The following is a 23,954-nucleotide window of genomic DNA, read 5'->3' as shown; positions in this document are numbered from 1 at the left end:
ACGAGGACGAATGGGTATAAACTGGATATTAGGAAGTTTAGACTTGAAATTAGACGAAGGTTTCTGACCATTAGGGGAGTGAAGTTCTGGAATAGCCTTCCGAGGGAAGTAGTAGGGGCAAAAGACTTTCCTGGCTTTAAGACAAAGCTTGATAAGTATATGGAGGGGATGTTATGATAGGATCGTTAATTTGGGCAATTGATCTTGAATTACCACCAGACAGGTCTGCTCAATGGTCTGCGGGGAGATGTTGCGTGCGATGGGTACTGAGTTGCTGCGGAGAACTCCTTCTTGGGTGCTGGCTGGTGACTCTTGCCCACATGCTCAGGGTTTAGCTGATCGCCATATTTGGGGTCGGGAAGGAATTTTCCTCCAGGGCGGATTGGCAGGTGCCCTGGAGGTTTTTCGCCTTCCCCTGCAGCGTGGGGCACGGGTCGCTTGCTGGTGGTGTCTCTGCAGCTTGAGGTCTTCAAACCATTTTTGAGGATTTCAATAACTCGGTCCTGGGATAGGGGTTGTATAAAATTGGATGGGTGGGGTTCTGTGGCCTGCCTTGTGCAGGAGGTCAGACTAGATGATCAGATTGGTCCCTTCTGACCTATGAGTCTATGAGTCTATGAGAGCCCATTGTCAAATTTTTGTTCTCCATGTAGTGTGACAGACCCAGGCCAGTGGAGTACAGGAGTCTGATAGAGGGCAAATATACTGGTCACTGGATGAGTAGTTTTCTGTTCCCTGAGTGACCAGAGCAGGGGCTGCATTAGAGTAATCAGGAACCTGCTAGAACTAATCAAACTGTCTGCCTTAATTGGAACACTTGCAGCCAATCAAGGCAGATTAATCAGGGCACCTGGGTTTAAAAAGGAGCTCACTCCAGTCAGGAAGAGGAGAGCCAGAGGAGAAGAAGTGTGTGTGAGGAGCTGGGAGCAAGAGGCGCAAGGAGCTGAGAGTAAGAGGGTGTGCTGCTGGAGGATTGAAGAGTACAAACGTTATCAGACACCAGGAGGAAGGTCCTGTGGTGAGGATAAAGAAGGTGTTTGGAGGAGGCCATGGGGAAGTAGCCCAGGAAGTTGTAGCTGTCATGCAGCTGTTACAGGAGGCACTACAGACAGCTGCAATCCACAGGGCCCCGCCAAACCTCTCAACTCCAGATCAGACACAGGAGAAGTTGACCCAGACTGTGGGGAAGATCACTGAGGTGAGCAAACTCTGCCAATAAGCGCAGGACCCACCAAGGTAGAGGAGGAACTTTGTCACAGTAGGTACATATAAATTTTGATTAAGACACCCATTAACCTTCTCTTTGTAAGATAAACAGATTGTCTCAAAGAGCTCAGTCACTGTACACCATGTTTTCTAATCCATTAATCATTCTCCTGGATCTTCTCTGAATCCTCTTCATTGTATCAACATCCTTCTTGATTTGTAGATTAATTTATGAAGGCCATTGTACGACAGGGTTGCTTGTGATGGTGAGGAGCAAGGCTCAACAGCCCTGGGTTTCAGCCGCCCACCTGCAATGGTCAGAGAGGGTGTATTCCCCCTCCTTCCCCCCTCCCACTGTATTCCAAGAGGGGTTTTTTTAAGCTCCTTCCTCTGAAGTGTCAGGGATGGCCATGGCTGGACATGGAACTTTGGGCAGCGTGGGCCAGGGCTCTGAGGTGGTACTGAGCATTTTCTGTCTCAGGTGCTTGGCTGGGGGTTCTTGCTCACATGCTTAGGGTCTAACTAATCACCACATGTGGGGTTGGGAAGGAATCTTCCTACAGGTCAGATTGGCAGTGACCTTGGGGTTTTTCTCCCTCCTCTGCAGAATGGCACGATTATCTGGGTAGATCTCTCTTAATCATTTCCCTGTCCTTGGTCCCTCCTGTTGTCTGCCTGTGGCACATAATAGTCTAGGCTCCTGTCAGATCTAATATTGTGGTCTCATTTTGGTTGCTGCGTCTAGTGTGAGGGTGCTGGGTGGTGGTGTGGCCTGTGATACACAGGGACTCAAACTAGATGTTCTGGTGGTCACTTCTGGCCTTAAGCTCTATGACCCCATGATACTAAGAACTAGACACAGTATTCCAGCAGCAACTGCACCAGTATCAAACATGGAGCTAATACATAAAACCTCTCTACTGCTGCTTGAAATGCCCTTGTTTATACGTCCAAGGATTGCATTAGCCTTTATGGCCACAGCATCACACTGGCAGATCATGTGCAGCTGGTTATTCACCATGACTCCCAAGCCTTTTTGAGAGACTCTGCTTCCCAGGACAGGATTCCCCATCCTGTAAGCATGGCCTACACTCTTTGTTTCCAGATTTATACCTTCACATTTGGCCACGTTTGCTTGCACAGTTTGCTCGCACCCAGCTTACCAAGCTATACAGAGTGATCTGGATCAGTGACTTGTCCTCTTCATTATTTACCATGACCCCCAATTTTTGTGTCAACTGCAAACTTTGTCAGGGATGATTTTATGCTTTTTTTACCAGTCACCTGGAAGAAAGTTAAATAGCAGAAGGCCAAGAACCTCTGCCTGCAGGCCCCCAATGTAAGCACACCAGCTTGATGACGATTCCCTGTGTAAGATCACATTTTGAGACCTATCAGTTAGTCAGAATTGAATATGTGCCATGTTGATTTTATATCATTCTCATTTTTCAAGCCAAAGGTTACATCAAGTCAAATGGCTTACAGAATGCTAAATACATCAACACTGTTACCTTTATCCTCCAAATTTATCATCTCACCAAAAAAGCTATCAAGTGACCCAGAACAGCCCGAATGAGGCAAGCAAACACCAGAGACTGTCCAAGAATTTTATCCCACACTTCTAGAGGGTCTGAGCTGTGGGGCAGCTCAGGCTCCAGGCCCAAGGAGCCCCGCAGACAGTGCTGTCCTGCCCCTGCCATTGCATTGCTGCCAAAGAGGATTTAAGAATCCTGTGGCACCTTATAGACTAACAGACGTTTTGGAGCATGAGCTTTCATGGGTGAAAACCCATTTCGTCAGATACATGCATCTGACGAAGTGGGTATTCACCCATGAAAGCTCATGCTCCAAAACATCTGTTAGTCTATAAGGTGCCACAGGATTCTTTGCTGCTTTTACAGATCCAGACTAACACGCTACCCCTCTGATACAAAGAGGATTTAGTACTAGAGTCTGCCAGCCCCAATAGAGACTTCCTTTGTGTGAGATGTGTGCATGCATTTATGGGAACCCACCAGGTCTAAGGACCTAGCAGGTGAGGCCCCAGCTGCCCTTACCTCTGGAGCAGGCGTTACACCAACGTTTCTATGGTTTACATCCTGATTACAGCAGCTTGTCTGAGGCCCTACAGCTTGCTCCTGGCTTTAGCCACTAGATGGTGCCAGAGTCAGTATTTTCACTAAAGGGCTAAAGCTCCCATTTGTCCCTCTGGTGCTGGTGTGCCCAGTGCATTGGACTCAGGCCTCTCCATGGAGTCTGCTGCCCAGACAACACCAGCGAGCAATGGAGCAGCCGTTGTGCCTTGCTTTAGTTTTCTGCAATGAAAGAACAAGGGGAGGTGAATGAACCCCAAGATATCCCGAGGTCAGGCCCAGGGTCAGCAGATGCCTGCTCAGGCCCAAGCAGACAGGGAGACCGTCCTTATTTTAAGGGACGTCCCTTGACCATTTTATACATTAAATTGAAGCTGATGCTAATTGCACGGTACACCTGAGGGCAGTGGAAATGTGCCCTTGGGAGACAAACACAGTCTGCACCAGGAAATGAGGTTTCCCTAAAGTGTTCCTTAAAATAAAGCCTAGTCCCTTATTTCCATCCAGCAAAGCTCGTCACACGCCGAGGGCAGGAGCAGTGGAATGCAGAGGGTTTGGAGCTGAGGAACCAGCTGCACCAGCCAAGTGGCCTGCTAGTCTTCACTGTCCAGTGTCGCACTCACCTTCTTGACTGTTGCTGGTGCCTCATTGGTCTGGGCAACCTCTTCACCCATCTGATGGTCACACCAGATCACGGTAACACTAGTGGGTGGTGGGGGTGCCACATGGTCCAGCCCCATCAGCTGTGCACTTGCCAAGCCCCCCAGCCAGAGGGCAGCCCTGGCGGCAGAGCGCATGAAGAAAGCTACATTCCTGGAGCTTTGTGAGCAGCTTTCCATGACCCTTCAGTGTAAAGACCCACACACGGCGACTGTGGGTAGAGCGGTGGCAGAGGTCTCGGAGGCAGCCAGTCGTGTGGGTAACCCCAAGGTGACTGGAATTGAAGCTATTCCGGAGGCAATTCCAGGTTTTGAGAGAATGGGGTTTCCTAACTGTGCAGGGGCCACTGATGCAACCCATGTGCCCATAGTCTGCCCTCCCCAAGGAGCACATGAGTATATAAACCACAAAGGGTACTACAGGTCCTCGTGGACCACAAAGGGTGATTTAAAGGGGGCTGCACAGGGAAAGTCCATGATGCCAGGGATTTTCACTGATCATCAGTCTACATTCTTGGCCCGGCTGGGACACTCTTCCCACCACATGACAGTGTCATAAATGGAGTTACTGTCCCAACCAGCATTCTGGGGGACCCTGTGTACTTAGTTTTTGCCTTGACTTATGAAACTGTACCCTGATGTCAGAAAGGGTTTACTTACACTCTCAGCAGGTGCAGAGTGGTTGTTGAATGTGCTTTTGGCAGATTGAAATCCCGCTGGAGGTGTCTACCTCCCTCTTTGGATGCCAGTGTCTTCAACGCTGTCCACATCGCTGTGGTTTGCTGTGCTCTTCACAATCTCTGCAAAGCCAGAGATTGGCCTTTTCCCCCTGAATGGACCTGTGACAGCGAGAGGCCGCTGGATTGGAACCTCAGCCAGAAAGTGCCCCTGCTACACCTGGAGCTGGATGCACCCAGGCACAGAAGTCAGGGATGCTTTGTGCTTCCATGTTATGAACTGGCCTGGTCCAATGGAAGAGCTTGAATAGCACCTCTATGAATGTGCTTGTGGGGGGTGGAGGTGGGGCGCATTGATTTAGTGTGGGGGGGGGTCAGTGCTTGGGGAGAGATGTGGGCTTGATTTCATGCAATGTATTTATCAGTGACATGACCATTCATGAAATGGAGCATGGGGGGGAATGATTCACAGTATTGATTCATATTAGGAAGTAACTGAAGTGTGGATTGCTGTACCTAACTGTACAGAGGACTAGTGTTTGCTTACTAATTCCTAATTGTTCCTGATCATGTGTTAGCTTTATTATTTTAAATACACATTGTCGGACATGGTGCAGTGATGGCAATACACTCTCCTGAAGACATACAAATCTTTATTTACATACGTGTTATAAAACTACAACAGTTGCCCTTTCCGAGACGGCGAGCCACCACCCCCACACCAAAACACCAGTAACAACAGAACCTTACAGGGGAAAAACCACAAAAACCACTAGAAGAACAAGTGTGAACAGTGGAATCAAGTACAAGACAGAGCCCTCTGCCGTGGCATGTCCCCTGGGCCCCCATTCTCCTTTCTCTTTGTTCTCCATTTGCTGAGCACTTGATGCCAGGGCAGGGGCTGGAGGCATCAACAGAGGAGGAGGTCAAGACAAAGAGCTGCATAGGGCTAAGTTGCCCTGCCCAGCTGCTCATGGGGCCTGATTGCATGGGCAACCCAGGCCTGAAGTTTCTGGCCTGCATCCCAGGGTACCGTGCAGGTATCTCAGGCCGTGGTGTGGATAATGGAGCAACAGCTGGTACTCTTGTAGCTATTACTGACAACAGCTGCTCAGCTCTGTCCTCCCTTAGCCACCATTCCTGTTCCAGGAACTGCAAAGCAAGTGCCTGTTCCCACGTTGAAACCCTGTCCTCAGGCTATGCAGCCAGCCGGAGCCTTTCCTCTGGTCTCCCACCAGGCCTTTCCTCTAGCCACAAGTCCCTTTGTTCATGGAATTTGTTCACTGGAATTGTCGGTGGCTCTCTGCAGAACTTCAACCATCAGTTCATCACTGAAACGTTTGTACGGCACTGTGGGCGAGCTGTGGAGGTTCTGCAGCCAATAGAGAGTGAGGGGCCTAGAACAGGACAGGACACACAGGGTTATTGTCTCAAAGACCCCCATGCAGGAGCACAGAAAAATCCTTGTGGAATTTCAAGGACATAAAATGCTACTTTTCGAAACTGAACGTCAATATATTGCGAGAGGGATGCACAGAAGCCCCTTGACACAGCCTGGTTAATCACAGTGAAAGAAGTGCAGAGACAATGACAGGCTTGCTTTTTTTTTTTTTTTCCTAAAAAAGTGCAGAACTACTTGGGCTGGCTGGGTTGTGCGGGTGGGCAGGGTGCCATCAGTGGCAATGCTACAAAAGCTTTTTCTATTGTTTCAGGCCTTCCATATTTTGGAGGGCAGAACAGTTCTTGTGCTGCTCGGCTGGCAGAGGGAGTTGTTATTCCAAGCTGCTGGTGAGAAACCTGCAGTGTGTGCAGCTGAAGTATTCAAATGTATAGAGACTGACCAGCACATTGGTTAGTGGAGTGGGCTGGTCAGCTACCAAGCTGGTCCTGGGAAATACACCCTTCCCTGCAATGTGACTGCCTAGCTAGGGTTCGTGCTCCAGGAAAAGTTTCTATCAGCACCTGGGATTGGTTCAAAATTCATGAGGGAATCAACAGGATGCTCCATTAGCTTCCACATGGCTTAGTCTGTTATGGCTGCATGCAAACACACACAACTCCACAGTCATCTCTCTTATACCCCATCCTCCATGGCACATTTCTGGATGCATTTTCAAACCCCAGTCAAATTGGGGATAACTGCTTTTGTCATCTGTAGACTGCATGGACTATCTTTACCTGAAATGGACTAGATTTGTGGCTGGAACTCATTTCCACCTCTCCCCTCTCTGACAGTTCATTTTCCAGTGGCTCTTTATGTTACTGAGTGGTTACAGAATGGTGTACTTACAGGCATGGCAATGCAAAGTTATTATTTTTAGGGAACAGGAATGGCCGGACCAAAAATCTGTGCCTTTCAGGTAAAAATTCACTCTAAGGCATTTTTACTATTTGCATTTCTAGGTCACCATTTGAACTGCATGTGATAGGGAAGCCACAGCACTGGGATACAGTCTGCCATTGGTGGATACATGCTGCTAGCTGGGATGTCTCATAACTTTTGCATTGGTTAATAGAGCAGAAATCCCTGCCATGCCTATATTAATAATAAAAAACATTAAAACAGGGTCAGAAGCCTGCCAGGCTCAGAGTTTCAGTAACAGTTCCTTCACTGCCCTCACTCGGCACCTGCTCCTGGCTCCCCTCAGTCCCCATGCTGGATTCTGGGGCCAGCAGGGCACCATTCTGGCTAACCAGGTAGTCATGCACCATCGCTGGCTCTGTGTTCGGTGCAATACCCAGCACCCAGTCAAACTCCTCAGAAAACAGGCACAATGTTGGTGAGTAGCCCAAGGTGGGGTTCTGGTCTCTGGTTTTCCAGTATTCACTCTTGAGATGCTTAATCCAGTCCCTTCACTGCAGTCAGGTCAGACCTTAGAGGCTGTTTTATAGACACACCTCTCATGTTATTGACAAGCCTCCATTCATAAATGCAACACACAATTCTAAGCTACATTACCACCACCGAATGAACCTTTCTGCCCAGGGGAGGAGGTGACAATTCAGAAGGAGTTGGTGGCTGAGGAATTTAGCACATAGATTCACATAATCAGCCTTTTGTATTTCAAGGCCAGCTTGCAATGTGTGTGGTAACAATATATTTCACTCAATTAATTAGCTTGGAACCCATTCAGGAATCCAGCTCTTTGCATGCAGGCAATAACGTGAGCTAATAGAGATGAGTCCAGCAAACACATCAGTATCATAGTCCGAAAAGAGACTAACGTACACGCAGGCTGTTTCTCAGCTCTGTCAGACATTTTGCTCCCTCCATTGTACTCTAGCTCCCAAGGGAGCCCAAAGTTTGACTCTTGCTGTCAGCCGGAGCACACACAGAAACAGGAGCTGCTCTTGCCTCAGGGACTGTCGCTGTGAAACCTCCTCTACAGGGCCAGTGAGCCCTAGCTGGAGATCAAGATCTTAGGTGAGATAGCAATTGTCTCATTAGACTGGAGTGATTCCTGTAACATGGGTGCTGGCTCCTTTCCACCGTGCAGCTCTCACCACAATACTGACGTAGGCCCCAGTCCTGTAAACGTGTGAAATCAATGGGCCTGCTCATATGGTTGAAATTAAGCATCTGAGGAAGAGTTTGCAGAAGCAGGGCCTGGCTGATCATGGCTAACTGAGCAGGAGTGTCATAGCTCTGCATATAAAGCCCAGAGCACATGATACTCTCATTACAGGAGCTGGTTTGGGTTTGGCGGGGGGGAGGGAAGGTTCAGCATATTCAGGATGCTCTACACCAGGGTTCCTTCCAAAGAGGCTGGAGTAGGCTGGCACAGGCACCTCTCTTTTTCTGCAGCCCTTCCATTTACGTCTCTGCTGATCATCCTTGGTACAAAGTTCAGCTTCTCAGCAGAAGCTTAAAAACAAAGTATAGGCAGGAGTGTCAGGGGACCGAATCAAGATGAATTTAATCCTTCCTCCATGGCAGAGTAATGCTTCCCCTGATCTCCCCACCCCCTAGAGGATTTCTTTCCATTCTACTAAAAGACAAAGACCTGAAGAATTCATCAACTTCTAATTGAATAAATAACCTGCATTTAAACTACAGGAGGAGGTGCCACTTGCCAGCAACGTCACCTGGGGCAAGGGAGAATTGGTACCAGAGATCCAGGCAAAGTGGGGTAAGGAAAACCCAGCAACTGTTGTGCGTACCCAGCCTGCTGGTAAATGATGAGATGGGCATGGAAAAGGGTCCTCGTTCCAGTAGAAGGTTTCTAGCAGAAGACTAGCAATCCAGTGATCCATCCCTGCCTTTGTCTGTAGTATTATAAGTCCCTTTCCCAGTGAATTTGGATTTTTCTAGCACTGAACAGGTAAAAATCTCTCTCTTAATCCAGTGCCCAGGTCTGCGGGGCCTTGGCTAAGCACATCCCTCCTCTTTTAGGGCCTGAACCTCCACCCGTTGGAAAGATGACTTCTCTTACTGAGTGCAGCGTGAGTTAGATCAGACTCTTGGAGCACAATGGAGACAGCTCGTTAGAGGTGTCCCCCAATCTCAATAGCCACTGAATGGCCAGTGAGTTTTCACCCTCAAAATACCTACCTGGGACCTCAATCCCTCATGGAAGAGGGAACATGAAAATGATCCATTCGCAGACAGTGATTTGTTTTTCATGTTTGTTCCTTTACTAAGGTGACGGGTGTAAATGATAGATGATATGTGTATCTTCTGATGCAACCAGAAGGAAATATAGCAGCTGAAAAAAAGAGAGTCACTTTAATTAGGACAATGAACACAGTGTAAATAATAAAATAAATGGGCTAGTTAATACTGATCCACCACTTCACATCTTCAAAATACAATTCAATAATTGTGACACTGCTACATTAGCTAGTATTATCAGAGCATCAGGCCCAGGGCCCTTCCACACTGGCCCTATGGCAGGTGCCCTGGCCTCATTCACTGTGCAATAAGTGGTGTGGTGAGTGAGGCAGGAGCCCACCTGACAGTAGCTCTCCCAAGATCTCTTTCGCAAACACGAAGATGTCATACATCTGCATCTTGGGCGGTAGGACTAACAGGCCATAGTACATTATACGGGATTACTTGACAGAGTCTGTGATGATGGATCCCAATGGGGCCAGAGAGAAGACTGTGAGGACAGCATTATCACTGACTCAGCATAGCAGGTTCTGCTTCACCTGAGCCACCCCCCTGGCCAGGTGGGGCAGGGAAAGCCCTATCAAACTGCCTCCTCAGTGCACACAAACTGCTATGTGGGCTGTGACATTACACCCCATATTCTTTCTGGAAATATGCTTATAATATGGATATGGCATAACTGAGATATATTTTATGCAAGATGGGTCTTATCATTGGAAAGGTTATAATTTACGGAATGTGATGACCCAATTTGTATGCATGTATCATTTCTGTATCTAAAGTTAGGAATATTGACTATGTATCAGTTACAACTGTGTGTGTATTTGGCAGACACCCACCAGACAACAGGCCACTAGCCTTGATGGGCCATTAGGAAGAAACAATAAGACTTTGAAGATACTAATCTCTCTTCTTCCTGAGCCACGTCCTGGAACATAGCTGTGACACTATTAGGTCAGGTGGTCCTGTCACATGGTACTAAACACCATCTTGGACGTCTAGTAATTTTCCACTAAAAGGAGGGGGATGTCAAGACTGGGAAATAAAAGATTCCCACCTAAAGTAAATCTTATTTAAGGCTGGGGAGTAAGGTAAACAGGGCTCTTCTTTGCCTTTCTGCCCAAGAAGGAAAACTGCTGGAAGTATTTGAAGAGACAAAGGAACGGAGCAGTGAGAAAGGCAAGGGCTGAGTCCAGACTAAGACAGGAGTCTAGTCTGTAAAGAGAAATAACTGGAATTCTAAGCTACAGAAACTCTGCAACTTGCCTAAAACAACATTTAGGGTGAGAACTTACTTCTCGTAACCAGTCTCTTTAAGATCTTAGCTTAGAATGCGTGTTAAGTAGTCTGCTTTGTTCTGTTTCCTGTCCCTTATAATCACTTAAAATCTGCCTTGTATAGTTAATAAACTTGTTTTTGTTTATTATTAAACCCAATTTGGGCAATTTCTAACTGGGGGCAGGCAAGAAGTTGTGTATATCTTCCTCCACATTGAGGGAGGGGGCAAATTTATGAGCTTACGTTGTATAGATTTCTCTACAGTGCAAGACAATATTATTTTGGGTGTACTTTCCAGAGGGGAGCTGCACTTGAGTGCTGGGCGATTTCCTAGCTGAGTCTTCTCATAGAGAGCTGTTTGCAGACTCTGTGTGATTCTACAGCTGGTGCGTCCCTATCTGTGTGTGTGTGCTGCCAGAGGCCGGAGACCTTAATTCAGCAAAACAGGCTAGTGGGACGGGCAGGCTCAGTGAAATCCCAGTACACCAGGTAAGATCCCGGATGGGGGGGTCCAACCCATCACACAGGGGTTTCCCTCCCTGCTGCCTCCTGGCTTGCTGCTCCTTCTGCTATTTTAAAAACAACAGTTCTCCTCAGAGCAGTCATATAACGGTTTATGTAACTGTCTGCACGATCCATGATCTGTACTGGGAAGCTGCTGGTCCAAGTCTTTGGCATCACCATCCAAAAACACTGTGCTGCTTTCGCATAAGACCACTCATTCACTGAGATTAACAGCTTAAAGGCTCTTTAAGTAATTAGATTCCAGTTTAATTTGCATGACCAGCACATCTCTTCTCGGGCAAAAGTATTTTTGCCATCTTGAAGCCACTGCTACCAGTTTTATTACTTGCTATAGAAATCCAAGGATTTATTGAATACTGCAAGTAACAACTCCAGCACACACCGGCAGGATTTGACTTCCTACTACACCCCCCAAGTCAGATACCACACAACATACAAGACAACAGCTTAACCCTAACTACTGGCTGTATACACTCATCGTTACACATCTCCTGACCTGAGTCTTTAAAGGGACACTAGTGTCACAAGTGATGCCTACAATCCCTACAACTGAAAGAGTTTAGAGGAAGATAATCACTCTCTCTGTTTTTTCAGTGTGTTTTCTTTGTGCCTCTTACAGTATTGAGTGTCTGGTCAGGGTCCTGGTTCACTGGTCTGGGCAGTGAGGCCTGGAATCTGCAGCCATTTACACAATGGGCATTGAAACCAGTTGAAGCCTTTCCCTTGATTGCAGAGGGCTCTGGATCAGACTCTGAGTAACTTGCCACTGCCATGTCGGGGAAAAAACCACAACCTCAATGATTTGATCAGACAGCCTGAGGCTCCTTTATTGTTACACAGGTATGCATACCGGGAGAGCTAGCATATCCCCTAGCAAGGGGTAAGCTGCTCTACCCTTACAAATTTCCCTGCACCTTATAAAGCTTAAAACCGCAAATTAGCATATCTTGCTTACGCATTAATACAACCTTATTTGGATTATTATATAGCTTACACTGCAAAACACAATTAATATTTTCCTTATATGGCATACATATTGCAATTTTGCAAGCAACTGACTTTTATATTTCCTTGTTGATGTCCTTTGGCCATCACGCGGCCCTGACTGTTCTGTTACCCCTACTTGCGGTTACTTTGAGCAAGCTTCTCATGGTCTCCTGGGATCCTCTTTTGGAGTCCAGTTTCCCCAGTTCCGGCCAGATGGCTTTTGCGCTGACAGACAAGTATTAATTTTATACTGATAAGCAAGCTTTTAACTTTATACAGACAGACAAGTTATTAAGGCAAGTTAGCATAAAGCCAGCAAAGCCTTTGTTATAAAACTTACTCAAGCTAAAGGGGAATTCCATTAGAAGCCATTATCGAGTATTATATGATAGGGCAATATTGAGCTGGTTACCTGGTGACCTCTCCTTGGGATCCACCTTATGCATCATATGCAAGCCAAAACAAATATATTCATCTATAGCAGAACAGATTTCTAGGGGACCCATTGTCTCTTTTCCAGGTCCTCTTTTGTAGTGCTGCATACCCCATTTCCTTATCCTTAAAGCAATTAAACCTTTAACTCCTACATGTATTAGTTAGCAGAAGCCTAAGGCCTCTATATGTGGGCCCGTAAAACTTACATAAACAAGGCTATTAAACTAAGGGTTAAACTAAGGGGGGTTGGTTTCCCTATCAGCCATAATAGGCAAAGCACTTTCTGCTCCAAAGATGGACGACTCCTGGGCCATGTGAGCTGCAGTGCTTCTTTTCAAGCACAATGAAACGGTTTGTTTTTGAGGAACTTGTTCACAGAATGAAAGATCATTTAAACATTATCTGATTAATGAGGAAAAAAATCAGCTGGATCATGTGGACATGAAAAGTTCCTAAAGAAATAGCAAAACCTTGGCTTTAAATTTTTCAGACACACTTTACCAGCTGCTGCCCAGTTTGCCACAATCAGTCCTTGACTGAGCCACTCCTCCCATTTGAACGGACATGCTCCAACCCACCTGGGAACTTGGGAAGCTCCCAGCCTCAGCCTCACCTTTGTGAGGAGACGCCCAAGCACCTTGGCAGGTGATACAGGACTAGTCTGGGCACTCCTGGTTGAGAACCAGGGCACTAAACTCTGGAGAGTTTCTGTGTAAATGTACATCCCAAACCAGCCCTTCCTTGTTTGCTGTGAGACATGTACATATGCATAAATATTATTAAGAGGATAATCTAAATATGAATTTTGTTTCAGGCATCAATTCGAAGGCACCACGACTCGTTGCATAAATGATCAGCATGTTCCTTAACATCACTGATGCCACTGAAATCCCTTTGATCCCAGCTTTAGGGTATGCGCAGGATTAGTATTTATGTAGTTGGAGTAGTTTGGATTCTCCTTTTAGCAGCTACAAGGAATCCATGCAACTAGAGTTTTATCTAGACTAAGCGTTACGATCCCTACATGCTTAAACAGTTTCTGGCCCTGGATTCATAACTGCATTATCAAACCTGAAGGTTTAAGAAGATTGCTCTTTAATGCCTAGGTAGCATGAAACAACTTTTCCAACCTGTAAGACTTTTGAGATTAAAAAAAAAATTCCCATCCCAAATCAGGACTAAAAGTTGAGATTTGAGAATTTTCATGAACTTAAATCCAAAAAATACCTTTGGGTTGGGTAAATCAAGAAGTTGTGTGAAAAAGTACATGTCTTTAACTATGCCCTAACAAATTTCAAAACAAAAAGTTGTTTAAAATGAACAATGGAAACTTTTCATTTAAAAAAATGTTAAAATGAGATGTTTCAATGATTTCAGAACTTTTATTTAAAAAACTGCAAAACAGAAAGTTCATCAAAACTGACCTTTTCCTGTGGACAGTCTCAGTTTTGAAGAATGGGCATTTACCAACACAGAATGTTTTTGTCAAAAAATTTCTGACCAGCTCTCATTTTTCTATATAAATAAGTCAAATGGAAAAACACCAGGAAAGGAGGAGGAATTATTTAAATTAGGACCTACGTTGACACAAGAACAAATGGATATAAACTGGCCTCAATAACTTTAGGCTTGAAATTAGACAAAGGTTCCTAACCATCAGGGGAGTGAAGTTCTGGAACAACTTTCCAAGGGGAGCAGTGGAGGAAAAGCTTACCTTGAATGAGAGTGGATATTATGATGGGATTGCCTACAACAACATCTGACCCATCCATGATTGCTATTAGCAAATATCGCCAGTGGCCAGAGATGGGACACTAGATCGGGAGGCTCAGAATTACTACAGATAATTCTTTCCCAGGTGTCTGGCTGGTGGGTCTTGCCCACATGCTCAGAGTCTAACTTATCACAATATTTGGGCTTAGGAAGGAATTTTCCCCAGGTCAGACTGGCAGAAACCCTGTATTATTTTTTGTTGTTGTTGCTTTCCTCTGCTGCCTGGGGCATGAGTCATTTGCTAGTTCAAACTACAGCAAATGGTGGATTCTCTGTAACTCGTAAGTCTTTAAAACAAGATTTGAGGACTTCAGTTACTAAGTCAGAGGAGATTGGCCTATTACAGGAGTGGGTGACTGCAGATCTGTAGCCTGCAATGTGCAAGAAGCCAGATTAGATGATCAAGATGGTCTCTTCTGGCCTTAAAATGTCTCATGGGCTCTCCTCTCAAACTGGATTCCAAGCTGTTATGCAAACATGCAGGCCTGCTGACAGAAATTCCAGGCCTCGGGGCCAGGGCCGTCCCTAGTGAGGGCAGGGCCCAGGGCAGAAGTGATGAATCCTTTTAAATCACCCCGTCCTCTGAGCAATTGCCCCCTTTGCCCCTCCTCTGTCGGCGGGCCTGCAAACATGCTCCTGTTCTCCTCTGCATTCCAGCTGATTTTCTGATTTACAGTCGTTCCAGGTCTTTCTGGTTAGTCACATGCATCTTCAGCCTTCAGTTTAGCATTTTTGCTTTCTTAGAGAATCTGGACCCTCTCTTTAAAAATAGAGAAATCACAAGGTGTGTGCACCCTAATCATTTTAACGCACTCTACATGTTGAAAGCCTGAGATTTTTCTTTAGCTTCACAGTACTGGCTTTTTGTCCAGGTACAAGCACGAGTCCTGTACCTCACTGCACTTATGAGAAGTTTAACAAAGTTGGCCCCTCTCACTGTTTGGAGTCTGTTATGTCACAGTGAGAATCACAGACTCTCTTCTATCAGAGTCAAGGAAAGGGTGTTATTGCAAACATTGTTCCAGCTCTGACTCCTCTCTACTCTTATGCTGCCACTGCAGAATATGGCACCTTCAGGATAATGGTAACTGTGTGCAGTTACTGCTCCTTTAAGGCCTGGAATATTCTGTGGGGCTGAGTTCAGAAGGCATTTCAGGTGGATTTGGTGAGATGTGGGTTGGGCTGGTCTGCAGCAGAAATTCCAGAGACAAGAGCTGGATAAGTTCATACCTAGGGACTCACTGGCTGGGCCAGCCTCACTCATTTAGGCAGTTCATTTTCTTATTATTATTCCCATCCAGGCAAAGGCACCGCAGTTCATTAAAAATGTGTGATTGGTTTATTTAGATCTGAAACAATAACATCAAGCCTCTTCACCCAGCTCCCGCCCCTCCCTCAGCCAATTCTCCTAAATAGAGCCAGGCAGGAATTTCTTGACAAAATGGTTTCTCATTAGAAAATGCAGATTTGTTGAAACGCACTTATTATGAGAAGTTGTCGTCATGTTCTTGCACCAAATATGCCCTGGCTTCTAACATGAGCGACTAGTGGGAGGGACATAAAGGGAGCACCTTTAGGGAGCAAGTGACCTCCTCACGTGACCCCCACACGTGATTCGCCCCTGCCCCTCCCCCAGCCTGGGGGCCCTGCACTCTCCCTGTCCTCTTCCCATCCCATGTTACCTGGTGGGGGGGAAAGAGAGAGGCTCTGCTCCAGTCCCCTGGTATGTGGAGCCACTAATGCACTCTCCCAGGCAGTCTCCAGCCATGCTGCCTGCTTGGGCCCTCCCAGGCAAGCAGCGTGGCCCGAGGCTGCTTGGGAGAGTGCAGCCACTGCGTGCTGCAACAGGCAGTGTGACCAGAAGAGGAGAGGCTCTGGCCCTGCCTCTTTCCTTCTGGCTCTGGCCCTGGCTCTGCCCTTTCACCTCCCCAGCTGCAGGCTTGGTCCCTCCCCTGGCGTTTTGGGAAGAGTCATGTGACTCTTCAGGTCCCCCATCCCCAACAGGTCACCATTGGCCACAGCACTTACTTCTGAGCAAGATGCACACTGTACATGTTCACTATAAGATCTTTTAATGCACTGCGTGAAATGGGTGTTGTGACACAGACCAGTCTCTGGTATGCAGCAAGGTCAGACTTAAAGCAAAGCAAATACACAGATCTAAAGCAAAAGGACGTCCTCGTATTAACATCAGTCCCACAGCAATCCAAGAAAAGTCACAGGAGTACAAGAACATACAATAACAAGCCCTTGCGTCCAATGATTGTGCCACAAGCACCCAGCTGATGTGATTGCGTCACAGTCTATGACGCAGCTCTGTCAGTATTTGGGAAGAAGGAAAACAAGACTAATGACTGGTTCGATACATATTCCAGTGAGATGACACTAGTTCCATAAAGGCCAACGCACAGCCCAAACCAAGTACAGGAAAGACTCAAATGAAAAAAAAACCAAAAACCGCACAAGCTTTGAGAGTGACAAGAACCAAGGTACAACAAACTGTTCAACATTGCACTTATGTGAAAGCATCCAAATAGCAGCTGATACAAGCAAAATCAGAAACATTCATGATGAGATCAAGAAAGCCTGGGTCCAACTTCAAAGAAGACAGCCTCATTGAAATCAACAAGAGAGGAAAGAATCAACGACCACACCACGCAGATAGATCGCTGGGTAGAACACCACTCTGAGCTTTACTCGTGTGAAAATATTGCTACGGACTCAGACCATCTACACCATCGAAAGCCTGCCTGTTATGCACCAACTCGACAATGAACCAACTATCGAGGAGCTTACCTTTGCCATAGATGACTTCCCCAATGCAAAAAGCCCCCAAAAAAGATTGCATACTGCCAGAGGTCATAAAATGCGGAAAACCTAATCTATTGCAACACCTTCATGAGTTGCTCTGCCTGTTCTGGAAAGAAGGCGCAGTACCACAAGAAATGAGAGATGCCAACATCATCACTCTTTATAAAAACAAGGCTGACAGGAGCAACTGTAACAACTATCGTGGCATTTCCCTTCTTAGTATCATGGGGAAAAAAACTTTGCCTGAGTCAACCAGAACAGACATCAGACAGCTGAGACAAATACAAGAGAAATGGAGAAAACATAGAAAGCCCCTTTACAGAGCCTTCATCAATCTCACAAAGACTTTTGACCTTGTCAGTAGAAGACTACTTGCACTTCTAGAAAAGATTGGATGTCCCCCCAAGCTCTTAAGCGTGATTCAGTCCTTCCATGAAAACACGCGCAGCACAGTCCAATTCGATGGCTGCCTCCGAAGGGCTTGCCAGATTCATAGCAGGATCAAGCAGGGCTGTGTACTTGCATCAACTCTAGGATCTTCTTTTCCTTGCTACTGAAACAAGGTTTTGGTTCCTCAACTGAGGGAATCTACTTGCACACAAGATCTGATGGGGAGCTGTTCTATCTTGCAAGACTCAGATCTAAAACCAAGACTCGAGAAGCCCTCATGCAACACCTTCTCTTTGTTGATGATGCAGCCGTGTCAACCCACACTGAAGCCCATCTCCAAAACCTCATGGACAGTTTTTCCAATGCCTGCCAAGACTTTGGGCTTACTATAAGACTAAAAAGGACTGACATAATGTGACAAGGAGTTGAGGAAGCAACCTCCATCAAGATCTGCAACTATGAACTTGCAGTGGTGAACGAGTTCACATACCTGGCGTCCACTATCACAGTCAACCTCTCACTTGAAACGGAACTCAACATCTGCAGTGGAAAAGCTGCCACAACTATATCAAGACTGAGCAAGAGGGTATGGCCAAACAACAAACTGACAGAACACACAACGATCTGTGTGTATCGTGCATATGTTATCAGCACACTTTTGTATGGGAGCAAGACATGGACTTTATACTCTCATCAGGAAGAGAGGCTCAACGGTTTTCATATACGTTACCTCATCAAATCTTTGGAATCTCCTGGAGGGGACAGTCACCAACGCTGAGGTGCTCAAGTGGGCCAGTATACTCAGTATGCAAACAATCCTCAAACAGAGACAACTCCACTGGCTTGGGCATGTGTGTGCCGAATGAATGATGGGTGCATCCCAAAGGACATTGTCTATGGCAAATTGGCATCTGGAAAAAGCCCCAAAGGACGCCCCAAATTCTATTTCAAGGATGTGGGCAAGCAGGACTGCAAAGAAATGGATATAGATGTGGACAACTGGGCAGATCACACTCAGGACCACAGCCTTTGGAAACAAGAGCTTAACAAAGGTCTCCGGAGTTACGAGAGGAAGCCATCTATTTTAGAGGAGAAAGAAGCTAGCAGATGGCAGAGCCAAAGGGTCGAAACATCACCTTTAAATGTGACCTATGCAGCAGATTGTCTCTCTCGAGTGGGTCTCTTCATCCGCAGTCACAGCTGCACTAAAACCAACTGAGTAAATTCTTTATCTCTCAGGGGTGCATACCTATGGTCCCTCAAGACTGAAGGATGCCTACTACTATATTTAACATTCAGCATGGATCAGTCTGTTAAGTGTCTCTGAATCATACTAGTTTTCTAACTACTCTACCCGAACAGGCAACCACTTGGTGTTCTGACTGTCCATTGGTTCCAGTGACTGTCTGTGGTCAGTTTGGAATCTTTGAGTCTTCTTATTCTGCATCCACTATCTGTAGAGTTTGCTTTATTGATTGTTCTTTCTGAGGAAAGAAACGGAAGTTGTCATCTTTCTGCTAAACTCTCCACTCAATCATAAGAACAGCCATACTGGGTCAGACCAAAGGTCCATCTAACTCAGTATCCTGTCTTCCGACAGTGGCCAATGCCCCATGCCCCAGAGGGAATGAACAGAACAGGTCATCATCAAGTGATCCAACCGCTGTTGCCCATTCCCAGCTTCTCTCAAACAGAGGCTAGGGATAGCATCTCTGCCCATCCTGGCTAATAGCCATTGATGGATGGACCTCTCTTCTATTTCTTTTTTGAGCTTTCAAACATCCTCTGGCATAGAGTTCCACAGGTCGACTGCATTGCGTGAAGAAATATTTCCTTTTGTTTGTTTTTAACTTGCTGCTTATTAATTTCATTTGGTGACCCCTAGTTCTTGTGTTATGAGAAGTAAATAACACCTCATTTACTTTCTCCACACCAGTCATGATTGTATAGACCTCCTTCCTCTTAGTCGTCTCTTTTCCAAGATGAAAAGTCACAGTCTTATTAATCTCTCATATGGAAACTGTTCCATACCCCTAATCATATTTGTTGCCCTTTGCTGTACAATTTCCAAGGGGCGACCACATCTGCCCGCAGTATTCAAGATGTGGGCGTACCATGGATTTATAAAGAGGCAATATAGTTTCTGTGTTATTATCTGTTCCTTCTTAATGATTCCGAGCATTCTGATCGCTTTTTTCACTGCTGCTGCACATTGAGTGGATGTTTTCAGAGAACTATCCACTATGACACCAAGATCTCTTTCTTGCATGGTAACAGCTAATTTAGATCCCATCATTTTATATATATAGTTGGGATTATGTTTTCCAATGTGCATTGTGACATTCTGTACCTTGGGGGAGCACCCTGTAAATCCCCCCCCCATTCCTCATCTGTATATAATTATGATATTATATATAAAACATGCCTTGTAAGATATCGAGGGAAAGGTTATGATCTGCTGAAAGTAATTTCTCTATCCATATATGTATCTATATGATATTCCAATCCTCCTATGCTGATGATGAATCCAACTTTGTCACCAGCAAATTTCATTAACACACTCCTGCTTTTTGTGCCTCCATCATGTACTTTCCCTGCACCTCAAGAGTGAAGTTAAACCCAGATTCAGACTGACTTCTGTGACAGACCCAGACCAGTGGGGTATAGGAGTCTGGTAGAAGGCAAATATACTAGCGACTGGATGGACAATTTTCTGTTCCCTGAGTGACCAGAGCAGGGGCTGCTCTAGAGCAATTAGGAACTTACTAGAACCAATTAAGACTGGCAAGCTAATCAAGACATCTGGAGCCAATTAAGAACTTTCTAGAATCAATTATGGCAGGCAGGCTAATCAGGACACCTGGTTTTAAAAGGACCTCCCATCAGTTAGTAGGGTGTGTGTGTGTGTACGCTCGCAAGGAGTGAGAAGGTGTGCTGTTGGAGGAGTGAAGAGTTCAAGTGTGATCAGGCTTCAGGAGGAAGATCCTGAACTGAGGATAAAGAAGGTGCTGGGGGAAGGCCATGGGGAAGTAGCCCAGGGAGTTGTAGCTGTCACACAGCTGATACAGGGAACATTGCAGACAGCTGCTATCCACAGGGTCCTGGGCTGGAACCTGGTGTAGAGAGTGGGCCTCGGTTCCCCCCATTCCCCCAGCTCCTGATTGGACACAGGAGGAGTTGACCTGGTCTGTGAGAAACACCAGAAGGGAAGGTCTAAATTTGAAAGGGATCTGGCCTGACACAGACACAGACACAGACACAGACGGTGGGGATTGTTCTCCATTTCCCTCATGCTGGCCAGTGATGAGGTTAGCTGAGTGGATGGCAGATTTGAGCCACTAGCAAAAGTGGCCAAACTGAGGGCTGCTGTGAATTTCTGAGACAAGCAAATCTGCCTATAAGTGCAGGACCCACCAAGGCAGAGGAGGAACTTTGTCACACTTCCCACCACCTTTATCTATTGTTGTTTAACAGTCCTTGGATCAGTTTTCAATCCACATGGTGAAGCTGAGATTGAAGTCCATCTGAGGTGAGATTCCATGAGACAAATGCTTTACTACAGTCCAGCTAGATCAGTGGTCTCCAACCTTTTTATGCACAAGATCACTTTTTGAATTAAGATCAACCCAGGATCTACCCAGCCTCTTTCCTGAGGCCCCACCCTGCTCACTCCATTCCCCTCTCCCTCCGTCACTTGCTCTCCCCTACCCTCACTCACTTTCACTGGGCTGGGGCAGGTGGTTGGAGTGCTGGAGGGGGTGCAGGCTCTAGGCTGGGGCTGAGAGGTTTGGAGTGTGGGAGGGGGCTGAGCCTGGAGCAGGGGATGGGGTGCAGGAGTGAGGGGTGCAAGCTCTGGGAGGGAGTTTGGGTGCAGGAGGGGGCTCCAAGCTGGTGCAGGGGACTGGAGTGTGGGAGGAAGTTGCAAGCTCTGGCTGAGAGGCGCTTACCACAGGCGGCTCCCAGCCGGCAGCGCAGTGGAGCTCAGTCAGGCTGCCTGCCTGCTGTGGCCCCATGCCACTCCTGGAAGCATTTGGCTGCTGGCACATTTCTGTGGCCCCTCCAGGGAAGGGAGCAGCGGGTCTCCATGTCCTACCCGTGCCTGTGAGCTCTGCCCCCACAGCTCCCATTGGTCAGTTGCCGGCCAATGGGAGCTGCGGGACAGTGCTGGGGGTCAGGGAAGTGTGTGGAGTCCCACCGCCTCCCTCCTCCCAGAGGCCACAGAGATGTGCCAGCAGCCAGCCATTTCTGGGAGTGGCGTGGGGCCACGGCAGGGAGGCAGCCTGCCTGAGCCCCTGTGTGCCACCAGATTTTTAGCAGCCCAGAGATTGCAATTGACTTGAAGAGGCTCCAGGATTGACCAGTCAATCACGATCAACAGGTTGGTGATCACTGAGTTAGACTGAAGCAGTAGCATTCCTTTAAGCACCGACAATATGCTTGATGATATAGAATACAGACAGCCCTGCTCCCAAGAGCTTGCAGGCTGAGCTATGCAGACAGAGCAAAGACTCAGAGCAGTGAACCACTGACTGACTTTTTGGCTTTGTCTATTACACCCTTGGTAACACTTTTTCAGCTGCGTGTGTTCGACGCCATACTGCAGAGGAGCTGCTGGATGCCATTAGCATTTTCAGCATTCTGACATCTTTTCCAACTTCTCCTGCTGACAGTAGGTCCAACCAGCATCTGGTTAAAATGCTGACAGCAGACAACAACCCATATGCACTAGGGTTCTCAACGCCGCTACCCCCAATGAGGCTGAATTGAGAAAATAAAGTTTTGCAAAATGTCCTTAGTGAACACAGGGCCCTTGTGGGCATCACAGAAGTGAAGGGAACAGATGGAGGATGGTGGCTTGTTCGGCTTCACAAAGCTATGTTGCCTAGTGGGGATTGTTCCACACACCCCCATTGCTTACAGACTTTGGTTCTATTGACTTACTCTAGGCTGAAGCTAGGCTTACCAGATGGTAACTGCCAGCAATACTTTTTTCCCCTTTCTCCCCTTTGGTACTTTGCAATCTGCTGCTACATCCCCAGCTTTCCATGGTGTCAGCCAACGAATTTAAAATATTGAAGTATATCAGGATTTTTTCCAGGCTCTTTGCAAGGTTTTTAATACTTCGGGATTGTTCACACCCTTTCCCCCACATTCTTCTTGTTAGAGATGAAGTTGCAGCTTAGCCAGTTTAGTGTCACTTTGATATTTGTCCCCTCCTCATTCAATGCTGGGCCAAGTACTTTTCAATGAAGTTATACAATCTAGTTAGAAGTTTATTCACCAGAGCCCCCTCTGATTTTGTGCTTTCATCAGAAGAAAAGGATTGCTTCCTCACTTCAGTTTTCTGACCAAAAAAATTACAAGCTTTCTTCCAGCAAAAAGGAGATCTTTCCATCCACAGGAAGTAGGAATACTTCAGGCAGGACAGACTGTGAAAGCTGCAAGAAGTAATGGAGAAACCATGGTGGAAGTAAAACCAGTGAGGCTATTTCATGGCCTGAAAGAAGTAGTTAGGCACAGTCAGTGGAAAGAGATGGCATTTAGTATTGTATTAGAATAGGCAGATATGATGCAAGTACATAACAATAAGCAATGCACGCTCTGTTGCTTATGTGGTGGCACACTATACCTTAGAGCAGGGGTCAGCAACCTCTGGCACGTGGCTTGCCCGAGGGCCAGGTCAGTTTGTTTACCTGCCACGTCCACAGGTTCGGCCGATCGCGGGTCCCACTGGCCATGGTTAGCCACTCCAGGCCAATGGAGGTGGGGGGCCGAGGGATGTGCTGGCCGCTGCTTCCCGCTGCCCCCATTGGCCTGGAGCAGTGAACCGTGGCCAGTGGGAGCCATGATCGGTTGAACCTGCAGACACGGCAGGAAAACCAAACTGGCCCGGCCTGCCAGGGTGCTTACCCAGGTGAGCTGTGTGTCAGAGGTTGCCGACCCCTGCCTTAGAGGCATCACAAAGACTAGTCTCACCTACCTGTGCGGTGCACCTATAGCTGAACATAGGACCTAATGCAAATGTTTTGCATATAAGTTTGCCCTTCATGAGTGTGTTGTGCTTCTGAGAACATAAAATGCTCCCTGGGCCATTCTGCTGCAGTTTGACCCGGGCGTCCCAGAAAGCTGAGTGGAACTGGCTGACTTTCCATACATGGCTGGAGTCAGAGGCTTCAGGTGTTTGTTTATATAAACAATGTTTTTTCTCATGATCTATCCTACCCCATCTCCTCCTCACAAAGGAGAAGATAAAACCAACTTCTACCCTATTGGCCATGGTGCCTGAATTATGAGCAAGAATCTCACTGGAAAGAGCCACTTTGTACTTCTGAGTCAGTGTTCGAAAGACACACACATCTACATTGCCCCCAAAATGCCCAGAAAATGTTGCAAGAGCAATATGCCCTAAATAACATGACAAAATCCTTACTTTCACTCATTTCTAATTTTGGAAGAACGGTTCCTTGCTTTCCCTTCTGGAACAATAGGGATGGCAAGAAGTTCCCCA

This window comes from Gopherus flavomarginatus, chromosome 13 (assembly GCF_025201925.1).
Source record: "Gopherus flavomarginatus isolate rGopFla2 chromosome 13, rGopFla2.mat.asm, whole genome shotgun sequence".
In the NCBI taxonomy this organism is placed as follows: Eukaryota; Metazoa; Chordata; order Testudines; family Testudinidae; genus Gopherus; species Gopherus flavomarginatus.
The sequence above is the reverse complement of the archived record's forward strand: the minus strand, read 5'-3'. Positions refer to the sequence as shown.